Source organism: Balaenoptera physalus (assembly GCF_965194825.1).
Source record: "Balaenoptera physalus genome assembly, chromosome: 4".
NCBI lineage: Eukaryota > Metazoa > Chordata > Mammalia > Artiodactyla > Balaenopteridae > Balaenoptera > Balaenoptera physalus.
Window position 1 is genome coordinate 3,668,667 of NC_138891.1, and position 19,346 is coordinate 3,688,012.

Consider the following 19,346-nt stretch of genomic DNA (forward strand, 5'->3'; position numbering starts at 1 on the left):
TCAATGTAGGAACAATTGGTTTATGTGCTAAAAAATGATAAGCCTGTGGGTTATGGGGTAGTAAGTCTAAGGTAATTCCTACCCGTTACAGAAACATTCCACTGATTTGGGAATTTATTTTTGATAAATGCAGTTACGTGGGGAGGGAGGGGTGGGAAGAATAGATTAAATATTAGCATCGAATCTTATTGCACTCACATAAACAGCCAATGTTCGAGAAATATCAATACAGATATTCCTCATATGATATTCCGACATGCAGAATTTCATTACTACTGAGTTTAGAAATAAATGTATTTGTGTGTGCTTGCACGCACGTGTGTGTGTGTCTGTGTAATCCAACACCATTCTCTTAGAAAGTAATGTCAAAGGAGGGGAATCAAGAGATTAGGGGTGAGGAGGAACCAAGATGGCGGAGTAGAAGGACGTGCTCTCACTCACTCTTGCGAGAACACCAGAATCACAACTAGCTGCTGGACAATCATCGACAAGAAAACACTGGAACTCACGAAAAAAGATAGCCCACATCCAAAGACAGAGGAGAAGCCACAGTGAGACGGTAGGAGGGGCGCAATCAGAGTAAAATCAAATCCCATAACTGGTGGGTGAGTGACTCACAGACTGGCGAACACTTATACCACAGAAGTCCACCCACTGGAGTGAAGGTTCTGAGCCCCACGTCAGGCTTCCCAACCTGGGGTTCTGGCAACAGGAGGAGTAATTCACAGAGAATCAGACTTTGAAGCCTAGTGTGAATTGATTGCAGGACTTCGACAGGACTGGGGGAAACAGAGACCTCACTCTTGGAGGGCGCACACAAAATAGTGTGCGCATCGGGACCCAGGGAAGGAGCAGTGACCCCGGGGGAGACTGAACCAGACCTACCTGCTAGTGTTGGAAGATCTCCTGCAGAGGCGGGGGGTGGCTCTGTTTCACCATGGGGACAAGGACACTGGCAGCAGAAGTTCTGGGAAGTACTCCTTGCCGTGAGCCCTCCCAGAGTCTGTCATTAGCCCCACCAAAGAGCCCAGGTAGGCTCCAGTGTTGGGTTGCCTCAGGCCAAACAACCAACAGGGAGGGAACCCAGCCCCACCCATTAACAGTCAAGTGGATTAAAGTTTTACTGAGCTCTGACTGCCACAGCAAAAGTTAGCTCTACCCACCACCAGAGCCTCCCATCAAGCCTCTTAGATAGCCTCAACCACCAGAGGGCAGACAGCAGAAGCAAGAAAAATTACAATCCTGCAGCCTGTGGAACAAAAACCACATTCACAGAAAGACAGACAAGATGAAAAAGCAGAGGGCTATATACCAGATGAAGGAACAAGAAAAAACCCCAGAAAAACAACTAAATGAAGTGGAGATAGGCAACCTTCCAGAAAAAGAATTCAGAATAATGATAGTGAAGATGATCCTGGACCTCGGAGGCAAAGATTGAGAAGATGCAAGAAATGTTTAACAAAGACCTAGAAGAATTAAAGAACAAACAAACAGAGATAAACAATACAATAACTGAAATGAAAACTACACTAGAAGGAATCAATAGCAGAATAACTGAGGCAGAAGAACGGATAAGTGACCTTGGAAGACAGAATGGTGGAATTCACTGCTGCGGAACAGACTAAAGAAAAAAGAATGAAAAGAAATGAAGACAGCCTAAGAGACCTCTGGGACAACATTAAACGCAACAACATTCGCATTATAGGGGTCCCAGAAGGAGAAGAGAGAGAGAAAGGACCAGAGAAAATATTTGAAGACATTATAGTTGAAAACTTCCCTAACATGGGAAAGGAAATAGCCACCCAAGTCCAGGAAGCACAGAGAGTCCCATACAGGATAAACCCAAGAAGAAACACGCCGACACATATTAATCAAATTGGCAAAAATTAAAGACAAAGAAAATCAATTGAAAGCAGCAAGGGAAAAATGACAAATAACATACAAGGGAACTCCCATAAGGTTAACAGCTGATTTCTCAGCAGAAACTCTACAAGCCAGAAGGGAGTGGCATGATATACTTAAAGGGATGAAAGGGAAGAACCTACAACCAAGATTACTCTACCTGGCAAGGATCTCATTTAGATTTGATGGAGAAATCAAAAGCTTTACAGACAAGCAAAAGCTAAGAGAATTCAGCATCACCAAACCAGCTCAACAACAAATGCTAAAGGAACTTCTCTAAGTGGGAAACACAAGAGAAGAAAAGGACCTACAAAAACAAACCCAAAACAATTAAGAAAATGGTCACAGGAACATACATATCGATAATTACCTTAAATGTGAATGGATTAAATGCTCCAACCAAAAGACACAGGCTTGCTGAATGGATACAAAAACAAGACCCATATACATGCTGTCTACAAGAGACCCACTTTAGACCTAGGGACACATACAGACTGAAAATGAGGGGATGGAAAAAGATATTCCATGCAAATGGAAATCAAAAGAAAGCTGGAGTAGCAATACTCATATCAGATAAAATAGAATTTAAAATAAAGAATGTAACAAGAGACAAGGAAGGACACTACATAATGATCAAGGGGTCAATCCAAGAAGAAGATATAACAATTAAAAATATACATGCACCCAACATAGGAGCACCTCAATACATAAGGCAACTGCTAACAGCTATAAAAGAGGAAATCGACAGTAACACAATAATAGTGGGGGACTTTAACACCTCACTTACACCAATGGACAGATCATCCAAAATGAAAATAAATAAGGAAACAGAAGCTTTAAATGACACAATAGACCGGATAGATTTAATTGATATTTATAGGACATTCCATCCAAAAACCGCAGATTACACTTTCTTCTCAAGTGCGCATGGAACATTCTCCAGGATAGATCACATCTTGGGTCACAAATCAAGCCTCAGTAAATTTAAGAAAATTGAAATCATATCAAGCATCTTTTCTGACCACAATGCTATGAGATTAGAAATGAATTACAGGGAAAAAAACGTAAAAAACACAAACACATGGAGGCTAAACAATACGTTACTAAATAACCAAGAGATCACTGAAGAAATCAAAGAGGAAATCAAAAAATACCTAGAGACAAATGACAATGAAAACACGACAATCCAAAACCTATGGGATGCAGCAAAAGCAGTTCTAAGAGGGAAGTTTATAGCTATACAAGCCTACCTCAAGAAACAAGAAAAATCTCAAGTAAACAATCTAACCTTACACCTAAAGTAACTAGAGAAAGAAGAACAAACAAAACCCAGAGTTAGCAGAAGGAAAGAAATCATAAAGATCAGAGCAGAAATAAATGAAATAGAAACAAAGAAAGCAATAGCAAAGATCAATAAAACTAAAAGCTGGTTCTTTGAGAAGATAAACAAAATTGATAAGCCATTAGCCAGACTCATCAAGAAGAACAGGGAGAGGACTCAAATCAATAAAATTAGAAATGAAAAAGGAGAAGTTACAACAGACACTGCAGAAATACAAAGCATCCTAAGGGACTACTACAAGCAACTCTATGCCAATAAAATGGACAACCTGGAAAAAATGGAAAAATTCGTAGAAAGGTATAACCTTCCAAGACTGAACCAGGAAGAAATAGAAAATATGAACAGACCAATCACAAGTAATGAAATTGAAACTGTGATTAAAAATCTTCCAACAAACAAAAGTCCAGGACCAGATGGCTTCACAGGTGAATTCTATCAAACATTTAGAGAAGAGCTAACACCCATCCTTCTCAAACTCTTCCAAAAAATTGCAGAGGAAGGAAAACTCCCAAACTCATTCTATGAGGCCACCATCACCCTGATACCAAAACCAGACAAAGATACTACAAAAAAAGAAAATTACAGACCAGTATCACTGATGAATATAGATGCAAAAATCCTCAACAAAATACTAGCAAACAGAATCCAACAACACATTAAAAGGATCATACACCACGGTCAAGTGGGATTTATCCCAGGGATGCAAGGATTCTTCAGTATACGCAAATCAATCAATGTGATACACCATATTAAAAAATTGAAGAATAAAAACCATATGATGATCTCAATAGATGCAGAAAAAGCTTCTGACAAAATTCAACACCCATTTATGATAAAAACTCTCTAGAAAATGGGCATAGAGGGAACCTACCTCAACATAATGAAGGCCATATATGACAAACCCACAGCAAACATCATTCTCAATGGTGAAAAACTGAAAGCATTACCTCTAAGATCAGGAACAAGACAAGGATGTCCACTCTCACCACTATTATTCAACATAGTTTTGGAAGTCCTAGCCATGGTAATCAGAGAAGAGAAAGAAATAAAAGGAATACAAATTGGAAAAGAAGAAGTAAAACTGTCACTGTTTGCAGATGACATGATACTATAGAGAATCCTAAAGATGCAACCAGAAAACTACTAGAGCTAATCAATGAATTTGGTAAAGTTGCAGGATACAAAATTAATGCACAGAAATCTATTGCATTCCTATACACTAATGATGAAAAATCTGAAAGAGAAATTAAGGAAACACTCCCATTTACCATTGCAACAAAAAGAATAAAATACCTAGGAATAAACCTACCTAGGGAGACAAAAGACCTGTTTGAAGAAAACTATAAGACACTGATGAAAGAAAGTAAAGATGATACCAACAGATGGAGAGATATACCATGTTCTTGGATTGGAAGAATCAATATTGTGAAAATGACCATACTACCCAAAGCAATCTACAGATTCAATGCAATCCCTATCAAATTACCAATGGCATTTTTTACGGAACTAGAACAAATCATCTTAAAATTTGTATGGAGACACAAAAGACCCCAAATAGCCAAAGCAGTCTTGAGGGAAAAAAACGGAGCTGGAGGAATCAGACTCCTTGACTTCAGACTATACTACATAGCTACAGTAATCAAGACAATATGGTATCAGCACAAAAACAGAAACATAGATCAATGGAATAAGGTAGAAAGCCCAGAGATAAACCCATGCACCTATGGTCAACTAATCTATGACAAAGGAAGCAAAGATATACAATGGAGAAAAGACAGTCTCTTCAATAAGTGGTGCTGGGAAAACTGGACAGCTACATGTAAAAGAATGAAATTAGAATACTCCCTAACACCATACACAAAAATAAACTCAAAATGGATTAGAGACCTAAATGTAAGACTGGACACTATAAAACTCTTAGAGGAAAACATAGGAAGAACACTCTTTGACATAAATCACAGCAAGATCTTTTTTGATCCACCTCCTAGAGTAATGGAAATAAAAACAAAAATAAACAAATGGGACCTAATGAAACTTCAAAGCTTTTGCACAGCAAAGGAAACCATAAACAAGACGAAAAGACAACCCTCAGAATGGGAGAAAATATTTGCAAACGAATCAACGGACAAAGGATTCATCTCCAAAATATATATAAACAGCTCATGCAGCTCAATATTAAAGAAACAAACAACCCAATCCAAAAATGGGCAGAAGACCTAAATAGACATTTCTCCAAAGAAGACATACAGATGGCCACGAAGCACTTGAAAAGATGCTCAACATCACTAATTATTAGAGAAATGCAAATCAAAACTACAATGAGGTATCACCTCACACCAGTTAGAATGGGCATCATCAGAAAATCTACAAACAACAAATGCTGGAGAGGGTGTGGAGAAAAGGGAACCCTCTTGCACTGTTGGTGGGAATGTAAGCTGATACAGCCACTATGGAGAACAATATGGAGGTTCCTTAAAAAACTAAAAATAGAATTACCATATGACCCAGCAATCCCACTACTGCGCATATACCCAGAGAAAACCATAACTCAAAAAGACACATGCACCCTTATGTTCACTGCAGCACTATTTACAATAGCCATGTCATGGAAGCAACCTAAATGCCCATCGACAGACGAATGGATAAAGAAGATGTGGTACATATATACAATGGAATATTACTCAGCCATAAAGAGGAACGAAATTGAGTCATTTGTTGAGACGTGGATGGATCTAGAGACTGTCATACAGAGTGAAGTAAGTCAGAAAGAGAAAAACAAATTTCGTATATTAACGCATGTATGTGGAACCTAGAAAAATGGTACAGATGAACCGCGTTGCAGGGCAGAAGTTGAGACACAGATGTAGAGAACAAACATATGGACACCAAGGGGGGAAAACTGCGGTGGGGTGGGGATGGTGGTGTGCTGAATTGGGCGATTGGGATTGACATGTATACAGTGATGTGTATAGAATTGATGACTGATTAAAAAAAAAAAGAGATTAGGGGCACACAGACCTACTAGAGCATGGACTTGAGGATATGGGGAGGGGGAAGGGTGAGCTGGGACAAAGTGAGAGAGTGGCATGGACATATATACACTACCAAATGTAAAATAGATAGCTAGTGGGAAGTAGCCGCATAGCACAGGGAGATCAGCTCGGTGTTTTGTGACCACCTAGAGGGGTGGGATAGGGAGGGTGGGAGGGAGGGAGACGCAAGAGGGAAGAGATATGGGAACATATGTATATGTATAACTGATTCACTTTGTTATAAAGCAGAAATTAACACACCATTGTAAAGCAATTATACTCCAATAAAGATGTTAAAAAAAAAAAGAGATTAGGGGCAGAGGTTCTGTTTCTGAAACACAATCAGTAGTACTTTGCATCCAGTCCCTGCACAGGACTGCAGAAAAAATGGGACAGCGGGGAGAGAGGCAGGAAGAAAGAGATACACAGAGAAGCAATCATGAGAGACCACCAATGGTCCGCTTTCTGGTCACTGACACGGTTGATTCTCCCCTTGGTGTAAGCAGAGAGTGCTTTTTGTCTGTTCTCTTGGCTTATCTTTAAAGTCACTACTGTCCTACTATGGCATTCATCACACATAATTACTCTGAGGATTTAACAGGCTGATGACAGAGCCCTGTTATGCGGCTGCAATGCCACTCCATGGAAAGCTGAATATGTGTGCTCCGAGTGAACAAAGAACTTTTCAGTACACTGTTGTATCACTCGACATCCACAATCTACAAACAACTGAACAAATCACAAGGTTGGATTTTAAAATTAGGCCTTGGCAATTAATGGCACAAGACTCATTTTACTAGATCCCAGAAAAGCGAAACTGGAGATGTTTGAAAGATGTGCAGTGTTTATCTGCTTTTGACAGCCACTGCAACGTCCATGAAGTCCTGCCGATGGGTATTTCTCTGAATGCTCAGATCAAGCACTGCAAAGGGCAAGTTAAGAGATAACTGTACAAAAATAATTACATCTATTCAAGAAGTTACATTCATTTCAGTTTCATGAAGTTTTTTTTCGGTAATCTTTGCCCAATTTTATGAAAGAACTTTTGTTAATTTAATTCTGAGTAAGTATAAACCATTTACAAAGCAAGCTCCAATACCTCCCAGCAAACCAGCCTGCCACTGCCACTCACTTTCTGAAAGACACATCCAGTTTGCACCTGTGGCCACCACGGACCCTTTCCCTCAGGCGCCTTTAGCCCGTCAAGCTTGAGGCAGGTCAAGGATGGCTGGGCTGTGGGTGTACTCTGGCGGGGCTCAACCACATCCAGGGTTAGTGACCAAACAGGCATCAGATTAAGGCCACAGGCTCACTCTGAGCCTTCAACTGAGTGTCACAACTACTAAGGGTCTCGTGCTGGATCAGACGGCAGACATTCTGGAAAGCTACTGAAATCAAAACGAGCCTTCGTGCTACTGCTAATATATGCCCGTTTAAAAGCACATGACTAGAATATTAACTTTATTTCATATATTGTAATTCTAATGACATCTTAGCTATATGCCTAGAGACAAATGTCAGATAAAATTATTTTTTCTATTCTGTATTTAATACGAGGAGATATATATATATATATATATATATATATATATATAAATAATTTTTTTTTCCCCTCAAAGAATATCCAAACTAAAGATGGTTGAAAATCTTCAGGACATTGTACCTAAAATAACTAATGTATTTCTGAAATACAAAATATCAGCTCCTGGATTAAAGTTCTTAAAACATTTTCTAAACATTATCAATCCTGACCCTTACCTAGTACTGATTTTTTAAGGAGTACCCACTAATTTTTAGTGAAACTAGAAAATCTGAAAATCGTTCTGGCCAAAGTGGTTTTTTACCCAATTGTTGGCGTACTTCATTTGTAAGTACCAATGATTACCAAGCAGGAACACTGTCCTGGGGCTGATATTGCTTGGAAGCAGCTGCATGACGCCCTCGTCTTATTCGAAGTTTATATTCTTTGCCAATAAAGACAGTGTGAGTTACCAAGGAAGGGGCCTAGAGTGACAAATGGGAGAAATAAAATACAAAGAAGACTGGAAACCAGTTTCAGTGGAATATAATGGGCTTCTCTGGCTATGCCCCAGCACCTGCATAACTGAATAAGAAAAATTTTTCAGGGGTAAAGGGGACAGGAGGTGAAAATTAAGAACTGTACAGATTCCCTACAACATGATAGTTGAGAGCACCAGCTTTGCATCACACTTGACCAGGGTGCAAATAAAATCCCACTTTGTTTCCACTTCATAGATATGTGACCTTAAGCAAATGGACTCTGGAGCCTCAGTTTTCCCATCTGAAAATTGGGGATGACAATATTTATCTCATAGAATTTCGAGAATTAAATTGGATCATAGATGGTAATATGCCAAGCAGAGTACTTGGCACAGAGTAAAGTGAATCAATAAACAGTGGCCGCTACTATTATTATTGTTTTTATTATTTCATCCATACTTCTTCCCTAGCCTACAAAGGGTTTGCTTGCTGCCCCGGGCTCATCTTTTCACCACCTTTTCACCATACTCCAGCCAACCAGTCTTCTTTCTGTTACCTGATTTCTGCCCGAGGGTCTCTGCACTGGTCTCTCCACCTAGAATGTCCTTCCCAAAGATATTAACATGATGATTCCTTCTATGACAACCAGGGCACAGCTCAACTATCCCCTCCTGACAGAGGACCTCCCTACCCATCCACTCTAAGGGAACACCACTCATTCTCCAGCAGAACCCCAGGTTTTACTTGTCTGCAGAGCATGTATTCACTTCTGATATCTTCTTATTCACTTTGTGTTTGATTGCTATCTGTCTCGCCACACTAGACTGCAAATTGGATGAGAACACAGACCTGTTCACAGCTGTATCTCCTGCACCCAGAACTAGTCCTAAGCACAAGCAGAAGCAGGAAGGAAGGAGGGAGAGAAGGAGGAGTGGATGAAAGGAGGGAGGGAGAGAGGGAAAGAAATCTGAGGCTGGAAAAAATGAACTTGATGCTTTAAAGGTTACTACAGTTTGATAGGGAACCTGGTTTTCTATATAAGTGGCCAGTAAGTGAATTCTCGTACCTAACTGCAGTACTGAAAGGCATGGCGTCATGGAAGCAGGGTTTCAGATATACACATACATACACACACCCACATTCACATGGATACGTATGTCCACTTGCACATCTCAGGATGAACTCTAAGAGTGAGCTGCTAGCCATAGGCTCCTATCCACACGACACGTCAACTCATCCACTATTATTTTTCCTCATCTATAAATTAAACGGCCTGCTTCATTCCTTTTTGTCTGTTTTCTGTTATGACTACATGTGGTTTATTAGGCAAAGAGATTAGTCAAGAATTCTGATCTGTAGGAATGTTTATGTTTTCTTCTAACAGAAACATGATTTCCTGACTTTGGTATTCTGGCAAATCTATTTTGCAAAATATAAGCTCAGAATCTCTGCAAAACTACATTAGCGGGGCTTCATAAAACCTTATCAGCAGCATTTTGCTTTATCGATGGAATGGCAATAGTTCAGACAGAAATGTGTTGCCTTTTTCATGCTCGGAAGTAAGAGAATGTTCAAGAGAAGGGGGTAATTAAAAGCGACCTGCCCTGCGGTACAGGAAGGAGTGTAATTCTCAACTCAAGTGCCAAAGAAGGATGCAAGTACTTCAGCAAAGTGAGAAAGAGTCCAGAGATCGTCTGAACAGTATTTTTTCTTCCACTTTCACACTAGCAACATGTTAACGTAAATAAATACATTGCATAATGCAAATAGTGAACAGTAAATTATAATGGAAAGGTACTGTTTGGCAGGAGAAGAGAATTGAGTTGTGCACACGGTTTTGTAAGTAATGTGAATTGGTCTTCACATATTACATTTTTAATTTTCATTTTACTTCCAAGTTCATCATATAGTTTTAATTTTTATCCAAGAAGAAAAAGTGTGTATTCTACTAGTTTTCTCATAATTACACTAATACTTAATAAAGTATTTAATATGAAGTTTGTGTTTCTGAGATTTGATTTCAAGGTTTAAATCCAGACCATTTTAAAGAAATAAGATGCATCATCAACGTTAAGGCGTTGGCTATAAAACACTTTGCCTCCAGAATTTCTTGAAATCTCTTCGCAGAAAGACGGCATTTCTAATAGTTTTCAGAAGACTTACTCTACTGACAAAGAAATAAAAAATAAACCTAGTAAAATGCCACTTAGACAATACAGAGGTGAGATGAAAATGTTCACTTCAGCATATATCCCTTTAATATACATCACTATACCAAGTTCTCCATGAATGTACAGGCAAAAAGTAAAATTTGTCTTCTAAACTTTTCCAATCCGAAGTTGTCACTATCCTGTCTCTCCTAAGACCTGAATTCTGAGGCTCCTGGTGATATATGCCATCCATCTCCAAAGCTGCACAGAGCAGAAAGACCAAGACAGTGAGATCAGACATTACAAAACGTCAAGACTACATTGGAAAAAAACAGACGGTGTTGAGGAATCCTGCTTCCCGAGTTTCCTCGGTGCTCGTTTAAACAACGGAAACCAGCAAGGCCATTCTTAGGTTCTGGACTCTACCAAAACAGGCAGTGGACCAGATTTGGCCTCCTGGCTATAGTCTGCTGACCCCTGCTCAGAAGTTCTGTCATTGCGCAAAAGCAATCAAGTCCTTAGCTCTGACATTCACTTGTCCCTCTTCCTGAACCGTTCCGTTGTGCCTCTAAGAACGGTGTTCTCAAATTTTAAATCCTCTGAGGGCTTGTTAAAACACGGACCGGAGGGCCTCACATCCAGGGTTTCTGACTCAGTAAGTCTAGGGCAGGACTTGATAATTCATATTTCTAACAAGTGCCCAGGTGACGCTCAGGTTGCTGGTCCAGGGACCACACCTTGAGAACCACTGCTCTCAACTTCCTCAGGATTATCAGCAAAGTACGGTACATCCTCAGTCTCTCTTTAGAACGTTCCCTCTACCCTCTGGACTCACCTGCAACGTATGTACCTTCTATCTGGTATCTTGGGAGTCCTCATGGGGAGTTCTTCTCCCTCATCCTTCACCTCCAATAAAACGTGAAGTCATGATTATCTGACGTCCCGGATACGTTCTGATCTACCCACTTCTACCCATCTTCCACCTGACTCCACACTACCACCTTACCTTTCAACAGCCTTCCCGCTGTGCCCCCCACATGTACTCCGCCTCATTCCAAACATTTTGCAGAATGCGTGCAGGATGATCCCTTTAAGATGAAAATCTTCCTTGCTTAAAACCGCCCTGCTAAAGGCTTTCCGAGGCTGTACCAGATGGGGCCCCTGTCACCTCTTCTGGCCTGGACTGGCCCTCACGCTGCTCTGACCAGGCTCCTTCCCGGCTTCCACACTTGCTGTTCTCCGCCCAGGATTCTTTCCCTATTCAGTCAGTCAACACTATTCATCTTTCACTTCTCAGGCCCAAGTCACGTCCCCAGGAAAGTCATTCTTGACCCTTCCAGACCAGGCCAAGATCCCCACAATGTGTAGTTTTTCCTAACCATCTGTCTCCACGTTAAAATAATAAAAATAACTAACATTTCTTATACTAGGCACTGTTCCAAGCCCTTCATACACTTCTTTATTTCACCTTCACAAAACCCCGCAAGGTAGCTGCTGTTAGAATTCTCTCTTCTCCTCCTCCTCCTCCTCTCCTTTATTAAACCACATGAGGGAACGGAGGCACAAAGAGTTAAACAGTTCACCCAAGTTCAACCAGCTAGTAAGTGGAAGAGCCAAATGCAAATTCAAGCCATCTGTCGCCAGATCATAAATACTGCCTCTCAAGAGCAGACAACTTGACTAGATTTTAATTTTCATGTGGTCAGACACCATGCAGACAGAGTTCACACAGAGCCTGGAATATATTAGGTACACGACTTGCTGAATGAATTAACTGATTATATTTTAGCAGAATATTATATATCATTCACTAGTCCACATTATTAAGGCTTATTTCAAAAAAGGGCTCTCCACCCTGCCATTGGTCTTAGCATAATCCATTACAGACTTTATCTTTAAACAACTGTAGTACCATCATTATGTGGATCAAGTCCTTTAATTCTTTTCATACCTAATATTTTTTATCGACGTGTTAAGCCATTTCACCTACTTATATATATAAATGTAAGCCAGCATAAACAGAACATTAACATATTACCATAATCCAGTTACTAAATTTCTGTGAAAATTATTTTTAGAGAGGAATAGGTATTCTTGTGGAGTATCTTTATATTCAAAGGGTACACAGTAGAGCAGTGATAGAGGGATAAAAATACTGTCTTAAATCACCACTTCATTCCATTTATTATTGTTTTATTATTTTAAGACGTGATACATATATCCCTCACAATCCAAATTCTTCCAAACTCAGGAAACTGAACAAACTTTTTAAGATGGAGTTGTTTTCCTTTGCTATTCAAGCTTTCATTACTACTCACTATCCGAAACTCAGGGACCAAAAATATTTAAATAACGCGGTTTCTTTCAGTATACAAAGTCAGGAACCAAACAGACTCAGACAGTAGAGAATACCTGAGTTTAATTTATTTTGAGATTTAAAATTAAGGAGGGCATGCCATTTGCTTTGGTTGTTTGTCCAAGAGAGGCATAGGCTGAAAAAAAAAAAGGGTGTTGAGAAACATCTAACGAGATTTTGAGTCTCCTAAGGACAGTAAACATATTTCTAAACCTTTCCATCATCCCTGGACATAGCACATGATAGATGTCCAATAAAAATTCTGATGAACGCTTAATGTGTTAATACACAGGCAATACAGTGTCCTCATTCCTAAAGTATGGTTTACGTGTACATTATAAATTTATTTCAAACTTACTATTATGATGAAACTAGTACTTAAAAATATATAGCTTGGGGCTTCCCTGGTGGCGTAGTGGTTGAGAGTCTGCCTGCCAATGCGGGGCACACGGGTTCGAGCCCTGGTCCGGGAAGATCCCACATGCCGCGGAGCAACTAAGCCCGTGCGCCACAACTACTGAGCCTGCGCGTCTGGAGCCTGTGCTCCGCAACAAGAGAGGCCGCGATAGTGAGAGGCCCGCGCACCGCGATGAAGAGTGGCCCCCGTTTGCCACAACTAGAGGAAGCCCTCACACAGAAACGAAGACCCAACACAGCCAAAAAATAAATATATAATTAAATAATTAAAAAAAATATATATATATAGCTTAACTATCAGCTAAGATAACTGGCAACTCAGGTTGATTTCTGGGAATCCCCTATTCATTAACCTTCAGTTAGGTAGTTAAAGAACCTGCCTGCGGAATGTGCTAGCTGTATGACTTTGGGTAAGTAACCAACCACCCTAACACTTCAGACTTCCTGTACGAAAAATGGGGATAACATATCTACCACATAGAGTTATTGTAAGGATTAAATGCTTCCAATGTATGTAAAGCAAACAGCATTCCACAAATAAACAGTAAATAAGCATCCAGTATTAGCTGCTATATAACTACTGTTATGTACACAAACATAAACTTGTATTTTCCACTACTTATTACTTCACTAAAATGTGATGATGACTACTGTGGTTTAGATATAAATAAGTGCGAATGCCAAAAGCAAAGATATAATGATATTCTGTCAATATATAGCAAGTGGAAAACCACAGTAACAGTAAATCTGAGTTTTACATACCCTTTCAATGGACAGCTTGTTCAAGGGAGAAAACATCTACAAAGATAAACTAGAAAGTGTTTTTTAAAAGACATGATTTAAAATAAATAATCTTGTTGGGAGTCTGCTAAAACATACGCTCCAAAAAAACCCAAAAAGCAAAAACCCAGCAAACTAAAGAAAAAATATCCATGTGAATATAATCTCCATATTCTTAGGAAATATTATCCTGTACAAAGTAAGCAGTACTGAATCATTTTTATAACAACAATTTCTCCAAAATGAACATAAAAGAGCACTTAGAGACGATTCGCACAAGAACCCTCTAGAGTATCTGGAACTGATGACAGTCGGAAATACTAAAATGAAAACTGAAAACTTAGAGAAAAATAATGTAAATGGCTTCACAGATTTCACAGAAGAAGAAGTCTATGCTTAGAATGGTTATGAAATAAATTTAAGTTTTAGAAAAACAGAGTTTAACGGGTCACCTAAAATCGCAAATGCGTAATGGTGCAAACACTGGGTTAACTGGGGAACTCAGAGTTCCGTGATCTAGCTTCACTGAGCTGGCACCCTTGGACGCCGAGTATGGAGGCCCCAGCCTGGCGGTCTAGGTGTGCCTGGGATTTCGTTCTTGTGACTTGGGCAGCTCCCGTTCGCTCAGCTCTCACCCTACACGGAGGCCCTTCACTGCTGTCAGACTAACCAGCCTCCATGTGGCCCTGCTCTCACTTGGAGACCTTGCCAGTGGTCTCCTCAGCATTCTGTTTTACTTGCCACTCCCCCCTTGGGTTTTTGCGTTAAGAGTAATTGATTACATTTTTATGGTGGTAAAATATATGTAACATAAAATTTACCATTTTAGCCATTTTTAAGTGTACAATGTGGTGTCGTAAGTATATTCACAGCATTGTACAACCATCCCTACTATCCATTTCCAAAACTTTTTCATCATCCCAAACGGGAAGTCTGTACCCGTTAAACGGTAAGTCCCCATCCGCGCCCTGCCACCCCATCCCAAGTAACCTCTATTATACTGTCCCTATGAATCTGCCTATTCCAGGTGCCTCATAGTGGAATCATACAATACTTGTCCTTTTTAGTTACTCCGAAGACTGTTTACAGTTGTACTTAAAGTGAGCACTGAAAACTCACACTGATCTTCCCTGATTTTATCATCAGATACAAATAGATGACTATTAGATTATTCCAACCATAACACCCATTCACCCACAGCCAAAAACCTAGCAGGCTTCGGTAAACTGTTATGACAGATATATAGCATTTGGCAGAATTCAAGACAGGGTAATTTCGGAGGCATCACACACACTACATGATGCTTCTGACAAACTGCTCACCTTTGCCTACTGGTGCCTTCCTATAGCTCTGTCCAGCCCAACCCAACTCTACGTAAAGGCACAGGGCAGGATGCCTAAATGCCTAACATCTAAACTAGCAAGACGCTTCCACATACCCCATGCCATCCTATCAGAATTAGAAATAGGTGAGCTCTGTACTCCCTGTCCTGTTACTCAACTCTCTCTCATCTCATGGTGAGCCCGTGATACCTACGCAGCTCACGGAGTCCTCTCAACGCCTAAGCAAGTTACCCCCACTGAATGGCCTCTGGCTTGAGAACTACTTTTTCATGATAACAGATTTTTACTTCTCAGCTAGTTGACTCTGGCATGGTAACTGAAAGAAGCATTCTAATTAAAATGATTCCCGTAAGACCGAAAACAATTTATATGGGAACCAGTGTATTATTTAAAGAACTGTAGAAAAAAATCAGGGTGCCAATAGAGAGCAAATAAAGCAAAATGCTTCCGTTTTCGAAAGGATGGGTTTTGCCTACCATTTAGAAAAAGGAGTGATGATTATTAGAATTCAGACATATTTTTAAACTCTTGCTAAGAGATCCGAATTTTCTTCTTTTAATAGGGTTTCGGGACTGAAGGAATTCTAAGAACATGGTATACCAGGATTTACAAGACATTTGCTAAGCTATCATATGATATCCAAGATAGAGAAACAGGTGGATTTTTAGTTAGTTGAAGGACCAAACCCAAACAGTACTAATCAATGGTTTGAGATTGACTTGCAACTTGTAAAGTATCACATGCCTTGAACCTTGCCCAGTCCCCTTCAACATTTATGTGGTAATTTTCATGAAAGAACAAAAACAATAAATTTACATATGTTACAAAGCTAGAAAGGGTAGTTAATATAAGAATTAATCTTTTTAAAAAGTTTGTAAAGAAGTGAAAAATACAATAAAATACAATGAATTCTTTCAATATTTATCAAGATCTTACTGTATTTCAGACCCTATACCAGGAATTTGGTTTATAAAAAAACTGTAAAAATTCTGCATATCTGGCTCACAGACTGTCTTTTCTTTAAAACAAGTTTTAATACAATTTTTAAAGGTTACTTTCCATTTCCAACAGGGGGAACATAGACAATATTACAAAATATTGTCTATGTTCCCCGTGTTGCACAATACATCCTTGGAGCCTATTTTACCCCCAACAGTTTGTACCTCCCCTCCCCCCCAACCCCTATATTATCTGCCCCCCACTGGTAACCTCTAGTTTGTTCTCTGTATCTGTGAGTCTGCTTCTTTTTTGTTATATTCACTAGTTTGTGGTATATTTCAGATTCCACATATAAGTGATATCGTACAGTATTTGTCTTCCTCTGTCTGACTTATTTCACTAAGCATAATACCCTCCAAGTCCATCCACGTTGCTGCAAATGGCAAAATTTCATTTTGTATGTATGTATGTATGTACACACCACATCTTCTTTATCCATTCATCTATTAATGGACACTTAGGTTGCTTCCATACCTTGGCTATTGTAAATACTACTGCTATGAACACTGGGGTGCGTGTATCTTTCCGAATTAGTGAGGTGTTTTTTTTTTTTTTTTTTGGACATATACCTAGGAGTGGAACTGCTGGGTTGTATGGTAGCTCTATTTTTAGTTTTTTGAGACACCTCCATACTGTTCTCCACAGTGGCTGCACCAATTTACATTACCACCTACAGTGTACGAGGGTCCCCTTTTGTCCACATCCTCCCCAACACTTGTTATTTGTGTTCTTTTTGATGACAGCCATTCTGACAGGTGTGAGGTGATATCTCATTGTGGTTTTGATTTGCATTTCCCTGATGACTAGTGATGTTTAGCATCTCTTCATGTGATCTCAGGCTCATTTTACACTTTCCCTCCCCACATCTGGAATCAGCTATTTCTCCAGGGAACTTTGGTTTCTTTTACTGGGGAATGGTAATAGCAAGATCTGGGCACTAGGTATACTCACTGCTACTGGGATGCCACTTCTTCTGGCTCTCTCCTATGGACAGAACAGGAACTACATTTCTGCAATATCATGAGTTCGTATTGACAGTAGCAATTCAAATTGGACATAACAGGTTTTTTTCCTTAACTTCTTTCATTTTATATTTGTAACTTTGTTACACTGAATATCCTGGGTTCTAATAACATGCTTATATGTTTTTACACATAAAAGTTAAAAAATTATTCAAGTCACAATACTAGTATTATCAGTAACAATGAACCTACCGAAGAAAGTTCAAGATTTCTGTGCAGTTTTATGTCCTTAAAATGTAACTCACTAAAGATTTCCCAACTTTTTCAAACTGCCATATGTTCTCGGGATGTTCTAAGATTTCATATTCTGTTCTATTCTGATCCATTCTTCTTTCTGTCTAGGAATAACTGAATTTTAACAGATATGTGATAAATGAATCTCTAGTTAGCTGAATGTGGGGAAAGCAGGCATATTTGTGGACAGAAAACCCTCTAAGGGTTTCTTTTCTTTCTTTCAGTTGTTCATTCAATCATTTTCTAGTTCATACTCTGGCAAAGGAACACGGCTAGAACTTTCAAGTTTTGGTGTAAAGTTGCAAAAGGAAAAAAATCTTAATGTTCTGAGAAGACTTGAAACTGAAAAGCAGGAATTAGTCATCTAATGCAATTACAAGTGGTATCCTAGGGAGTTTATACCAACATTTCACTTCTGTAAACTAAAAATTTGTGTATTGTTTTCAATTTTTTTTTTAAATCAAAGTTTAGATAAGAACTACTTAAGTTTTCCGAAGGAGCAGAATTTGCTTTTGTTTATCCTGGAGCACAGTTTAAAATACAAAGAGCTTTCCAAGTAAGCTACTGCAAAGAATACCTACATCGACAAACATGGAGAGAAATTCAATACGTATCCCTTGAATAACTTTCCTGAAAGAAGTGATTTATTTGGGGGGGATTAATAAAGATAGCTTTGTTTAGTTATGAAATGGCATACAGAAACTAATAAAATGACTGTACAAGGGGATGTCACAATTCTTTAAAAAAGTTTTCTAAGTTGTAAAATGAGTCAGTTTAATACTGGACAGTAAAATAAACACAGACATCAAAACCAATTATGAAAATAATCTACCACCTCTGATGTTTGCCTTCTTAGTATGTTTCCATGTTCTTTCAAAAATACTAGCTCGGTATTTAAATAAGCAGAATGGGAGCGGACAATGTCAAAGTATTATGTTTTCTAATATATAAAATAATATAAAATATTTTATTAATATTAGAGTATTAACATGTAGCTTTTCAATAAACGAAGAAATATTACATGTATTTTAAAGGTATTATTAAAAGCTTTAAAATTCCTCAGACATTTTCTTTAAGAGTAGCTTACATTTCAGGAAAAATTCATTTGTAAATAGAGACCATCATAATGTCATAAAGTGAGGCATTTTTAGTGAAGTATCTTTTCTCCTTTAATGTCCTAAAATTAACAGCGCTCTTTGTGACCAGAGGTATATGAGACCAATGTTAATTAGCATACAGAACATCCCCCAAACAACAGTGTTTTAAAACAGACCAGCAGTGAGAATTCCACCTGGGAAATATGCTACATATTTTACTGTCAACAATAAAAAATAATTACAATGTAATTACAGAAGCAGGTAAATATTGAGAAACACTGTTTAAACAGTGTAAGCAGTACTTATTGAACAATAGTTTTACAGTAGTACTCCGCAAATGACTGTGAATCAAGATTGCAAAGAATGGCAATGAAGTGCAAGCTTGTACGGCCTTAATTTCTTTGAAAAACGTCTGGTAATTTTTCTTAGGTAGCTGAAGACTACCAGGTAGTTTGGAATAAGTATGTATAAGGTCACATTCCAGTCATTTGAAGCTCAGTTTCAGTTTTTCAGGAACTCATTCTTTGTCCTCTTTATTAACTGTTCTTCCCAATAGCAGTCATTGTAAAGGAAATTATATGGTAGTTTTTGTCCAAATGTCTGTTTTGTGTTATTTACTTGTTATTTTTATCTTGCTATTTCTGAAAAGGAAATGCATACATGATAGTCAT

The 19,346-nt window shown here is 38.8% G+C and overlaps 1 protein-coding gene and 1 long non-coding RNA gene across 7 annotated transcripts in view; both read right to left on the reverse strand.

Moving 5' to 3' along the window:
* The window catches only part of UBE2E2 (ubiquitin conjugating enzyme E2 E2), a 358,295-nt gene that overhangs the window by 190,046 nt on the left and 148,903 nt on the right, over positions 1 to 19,346 (reverse strand). The gene's annotated exons all lie outside the window — the stretch shown is intronic.
* Positions 16,733 to 19,346, reverse strand: part of LOC309660315 — a 137,542-nt gene continuing 134,928 nt past the window's right edge. Inside the window, exon 3 of the long non-coding RNA XR_014263334.1 lies at positions 16,733 to 19,316. This is a non-coding gene — a long non-coding RNA (uncharacterized lncRNA). The remainder of the gene's footprint in view (positions 19,317 to 19,346) is intronic.